This window comes from Neopelma chrysocephalum, unplaced genomic scaffold, assembly GCF_003984885.1.
Source record: "Neopelma chrysocephalum unplaced genomic scaffold, ASM398488v2 Primary Assembly neopelma1_101, whole genome shotgun sequence".
Lineage (NCBI taxonomy): Eukaryota > Metazoa > Chordata > Aves > Passeriformes > Pipridae > Neopelma > Neopelma chrysocephalum.
In genome coordinates, this window is record NW_020897764.1 from 161900 (window position 1) to 167705 (window position 5806).

At 40.9% G+C, this 5806-nt stretch overlaps 1 long non-coding RNA gene across 1 annotated transcript in view; it reads left to right on the plus strand.

Moving 5' to 3' along the window:
* Positions 1-5806, plus strand: part of LOC113973446 — an 11383-nt gene that overhangs the window by 1507 nt on the left and 4070 nt on the right. The window lies entirely within an intron of this gene.

Consider the following 5806-nt stretch of genomic DNA (forward strand, 5'->3'; position numbering starts at 1 on the left):
AAATATAAATATAAATATAAATATAAATATAAATATAAATATAAATAATAACTATAAATATAATAAATCTAAAAATTAATAATAAGTAATACTTATTAATATTACTTATTTGCCATAATGATGATGATTTATTTTTATTTATTTTTATTTATATTTCTTTAAGATGGGCCTGATGTGCCTCTGTAGAAGATGACAAGTGGATTTAGAAACCATTTCCATGTGACACTTGGGTCAGTGGTGGCCTCAATGGTTGGACTTGATAATCTTAAAGCTCTTTTCCAACCCAAATAATTCCATAATTTTCCCAGCATTTGGTGGCACGTCCAGAGTATGTGGCTGTTTGAGAGAATTAAGGTTTTAAATTTTAACAGCTGGATAACCTTGGTCAAATCCTTCAACTCTTCATTGTCTCCACCTTTCCCTTTGCCAGGTTGGTGATTCCCTTGAAGCCCTGAATCTTTCCTTAATGGGCTTGGACAAGAGACTTCCCAAATTGCCAGGCAGAGCCAAGATCTGGACTTATCCCTGGCTCCCAATAAATATTCCCTTATATTCCACTCTCCTGCCACTCCATAGCCTCTCCTGGCTCTTGTGGGGTTGGGAATCCATGAGATTTTTTGTTTTAAAGGAGCTTGAGGCTAATTCTACGTTGGTCCAGGAGTGACACACTCCAGGGATTTAATATCCCAGGGAACAGGCCTAGGGAATATTCCACCTAAGGCAGGATTTGCTCTCCAGACTCTTTTATGCCACTCTCTCATTCTGCTTCTCCTTTTCCACCCACTCCTACCCTCAGCAAAAAGGATTCTTAATTAACCCTCCTGATTCTCTGATTTCCAGCACACTTATAAATCCCTAATTTAAGTTTTCTGTCTCCCACTCTCCTCTCCGAGGGCTGAAACCCTAGATCAGCCAAAGCCAACGGGAGTTTCCTCTGCTAAAAACAAACAAACAAATTAATTTTTCCAAACAAATAAAAAAAAAAATCAGCTCATCCCTCTGGAGGTTCTGCTGTCAAAGAACCCAAATTCCCTTTCCCGGCGTCTGAATCGACCCTTTATAAGATCCGGAGCGTTTTTCCATTGGGAAACACCCACTCCCCTGGAGGAGAGTGAAGTGCTCTGTGGAAATGTGTTGGTTTTGGTGGAGCCCTCGGCAGGATGTGAAACTTTTTGGGATGCTTCCAGCTCTGCTGCCACCTCACCCATCTGATGCTTCTCTTGGAGCCGACTCGCCGTTCCCGGGGACACACGATGCCTGTTGGAGAAGCTGGGAATGAGGGGAGGTGCCTGAGCCACCTGGGAAGCTCTTTGAACTTCAGCTTTTGCTGGTCCTTTATTTATTTATTTGGTTTTGCTGGGGTTTTTATTTCTTTCTTTCTTTATTTATCCAGTTGTGCCGCTGAGATCTCAGCCTGGCAGCTCTTCGGAAGCAGCTCCCTCGTTCTGGAAGAACCAAGTTTGGGTGATGGAAGCAATGACAGCAAGAAGTGGTGTCTTCTCCATGGTTTCTGTCCTTATTCTCCTCCCCTAAATATCCAAAACTTGATGGTTAAAGGATTTTTGAGTTCCTGGGCTGCTGAAATCACCAAAACCAGTTCTGTAGAAACATTAAATGACATTCTCATTTTTTTCCCCCCTTCTCTGCTCAGACCATCATTTTTGGAAATCTACCTGATTGTTACACATTTAAGGCTTTAGGTTGTAGGATCACAGAGCCACAGAATATCCTGAGCTGGAAGGGACCCCCCAGGATCATCCAGTCCAACTCCAGGCCCTGCACAGGACACCCCACCAATCCCAACCTGTCCTTCACTGGTGATCCCTGGAGCATCACATCAAACCTGCAGCACATTTGCCCAACTTCATGTAACAAACCCCTCTTTCCAACTCATTTCTACCATTTTATAAACATTAAGATCAGAAAAGATCATTATGACCCCATTTAATTTGATATCTTAAATGAAAGAGGGGAATTTCTCTTAGGGCAATTTTTCCGACGTGACTTGCAGAGGACGAACAATGTCCAGGCTCTGAAAAACTCCTGAAGCACCTTCATTCCAAATATTTCCAGTTCCACGAGCTTGAGTAGCTTTTTGGATGCTTTTCCAGCCTGACTTAAACATCTGAATTTATGCCCCACTTGCTAGAGTTGAAAAGCACGTGTGGACAGATGAAGCCAACACATGGTAGGGAATGGTGCTCCAATCTTGGAATTATGAAATTAAAGTAATGGGAACAGCAGGTCAATCAGGGGCTCTTCCCTGATGTGTCCTCTTCCTCTGTGTCCTGACCCTAAGAACAGCCAGCTGAGGGTTTCAATTTGCCTTAAGACTTCTTGTGGTGTTTTGAAAAACCTTTTCTTAAATCTGCTGCCTTGGATAAAATGAAAGACACTAACCAGGGACACAAAAAACTGAAACGAAGGAACTGTGGCATGAGAAGTGACAGAAAGACTTTTCTCTTTCCTTCTTGGATTTTTATTGAAAAGAAAGAGAAATTTGATTTAATGTAAATATATATATGTATGTAAATAAACCTTTGCAATTATTTGCCCCTTCCCCCAATACCAAATAGTTGTGTTTTGTCTGAAAACTCTTCACGTGAGGTGAGAAAAATATCGAGTTCATGCCATCACTAAACCCTCTCACAGGGGCAAATTGTGGGAGGGGGGGGCTTGAACTTGGAGATTGGATTCTTGGGACTTTCAAACCACCACACTTCTCAAGCTGGTCTTCAGAAGCACGAATTTCAGGGTGTTTGTCTTCATCCAGTGGAAGAGACAGAATTCCTCTCTCCTGCAACATAATTCCCGTGAAACCCCGTCCTTTGCTCCAGCTGGTGGGATCACACCCAGTGACTGCTGGAGCCCTGTGGTTCCTCCACGTTGTCTGTCTTCATTTTCGCTGCTAATCCATCACAGACACAGCGACTGCTCTCCTGACCTCCCACCCAGAAGGCAAGGAAGGGAGTTATTCCCATCAGTCTCCCGCTCTCCGGAGGTTTCAGGTCTCCACGCTCGTGCATCTGCACGAATCCACGGATATATGGAATATGTGTGAGCATCTGATACCCTTGGTAAGAGCCTGAAGTGTTTCACACCACATTTTAGGTGATTTATGGCGCTTTAGCACGTCCATAAAACACGTCGTGTTAAAGCATATGCATAAAAATAATATATAGGTGACCACAAAATTTTTATGGCCTTAACCAGATCCGTCTTGGAATGTTGTCCCGAATGTTTCACTCCTGCAGGTGAAAAAACAGATTATTTCAACTCGGCTCAGGGTGAGTTGTTTAGTCAGGACAACAATATTGTGGAGAGGGCTGTTACCTTGGTAGCACTTTGCTAATTTAAGGGCTAAGGAGGGGGTTGGTTCCTGTCCTCCATCCAAGAGGAGGTGTCTCCAGGCTGAATTCCCATTCTCCCACTGTTTGCAGACAATACATTATATATAATATAAATTATATATATAAATATAAATAAAAATATATAATATGTAAATATATTACATATAATATATATAATTTACAGATTTTATATATTTATATAATTCTTATATATATTTTTATTTATTTATATATAGATATTATTATTTATATAATTCTATAATTCATATATAAATTATATAATTTTTATATACAGTATATATAATATATTTCTATAATTTATATATATAAATATATATAAAAATTATATATATCATATATAAATTAGATATATACAAATATATATATAAATTATATACATAATATATACACAAATATATATACAAATTATATATATAATATATATAATATATATAATATATATTATATATTATATATACACAATATTATATATACACACATTATATATACACAGTATATATATTATATATACACAAATAAATATATATATAATATATAAATTATATATAATATATAAATTTTATATATAATATATATAAATTATAGAAATATATATTTTATATATACTATATATATAAATTATATATTTATACATATAAATTACAGAATTATATAAATAACCCTGCACGTTCATGGGGTCCTTGAAGTTAGGAGGGATTTTTTTATGAGGAATATCACAGTGGTGAGGGAGTGGGAAAAGTGAGAAGATTAAATGCAGGGGGAGAATCCCAGAATTGTAGGATAGTTTGGGTTGGAAGGGACCTTAAAGGTCATCTACTTACAATTCCCAAGGAAGAGGTTGGATGTCTGATAATAGGTGAGACTCCAGATGGGATTTACCTTTGGCTTTGCCACTAATCCACCTCTGTGGCCTCGGCTCCAGGTTTTATTTGACTTTGGACATCATCTGAGCTGGTTAATCCTGGCCAAATCCCTGCAGTGAGTGCACAGATCCACTTCCAGAGGAGATCACAGATCCCACAATGGTTAGTTTTGGAAGGGACCCTAAAGATCATCTCATTCCACCCCCTGCCATGGGCAGGGACACCTTCCACTAGCCCAGGTTGCTCCAACCTGGTCTTGGACACTTCCAGGGATCCAGGGGCAGCCACAGCTTCTCTGGGCAACCTGTGCCAGGGCCTCCCCACCCTCCCAGCCAGGAATTCCTTCCCAATATCCCATCTCTCCCTTCCCTCTGTCAGCTTGAAGCCATTCCCCCTTGTCCCATCACTCCAGGCCCTTGTCCACAATCTCTCTCCAAATCTCTTGTAGCTCCTTCAGGCACTAAAAGGCAACAATAAGGTCTCCCCAGAGCCTCCTCTTCTCCAGTCTTCCACCAATCCTTGCTGAGGGATTAAACTGGATTTTAAGCAGGGTATGAAACCTGATTCCTACCTGGATTTTAACCCCTGATCTCCTCTGTACATCCCTGTACGTCACAGGGAGAGAAGACTCATAATAAAAGAGACAACCCCTTAATCCCTGATCCCATTGTGGGAATTGTTCCCGGCACTCAGAGCCTCTCTGGGATCCAGGCACCAGATAAAGCTGTTTGGAAAATTATAGATGAAGGAATGTGAGAGCAATAACATGTCTAAATTATGAGGGGGCCAAATGTGGTCCAGACAGGCCAGGAGTTGCACTGGGTGATCCTTGTAGGTCCCTTCCAACTCTGGATATTCTGTGATTGTATAAATAAATAATATTAAGACATGGGAACCCTCCTATAAATCTCAGATTTATTGCATGAGAAGGTCGAGAATCCTTTTCTCTTCAAGACTCTTTGAACTTCAGGGCTTAAAAAAAAATCCAGGGATCCTTATATAAAAATTTTCCATATTGGTTTAGAGGGGGGATTGACCTGAGCCTGAGGACACCACAAATGTTTATGCCTCTTTCATACTCTTCTATGTGTCATTATTTGGATATAGTTTGCATTTCTTTGGGATTTGGGAGCATAGGACCGTAGCCATGGTGACAATCTGGGATCATCTCTTAAAATTCCTTATCAAATTCACCTCAGCTTGGGGAAAACACCCCTCATTTGGGGCAAACAAGCAAAACCTCTGCCTCAGGGTTTGTCTTTCTGACCAGTGCCGAGGCTGAGTGAGGGATTCAGGCTCTTGGAGCTGATTTTTAGGAGCCGGACGCCAAGTCCGCCAGCGGGGGAAAAGCCAAAATGAGAAACCAGAGAAGCCAAGGAATGATTCAGTGCGAGTGCAAGACAAGAGAGTGGGAAGCCACAGCGTCTCCTCTGCGTGTACAAAACAGGGCAAGGATCCCACGAGGCCAAAACCGAGTCAGGTGGGTTGGGGAGAGGCAAAAAAAAAGGCGTCAGAACTGAGAGGGGAGGGTGAGAACAAGCCACGGAAACGTGGATGTGGCCAAGTGGCACA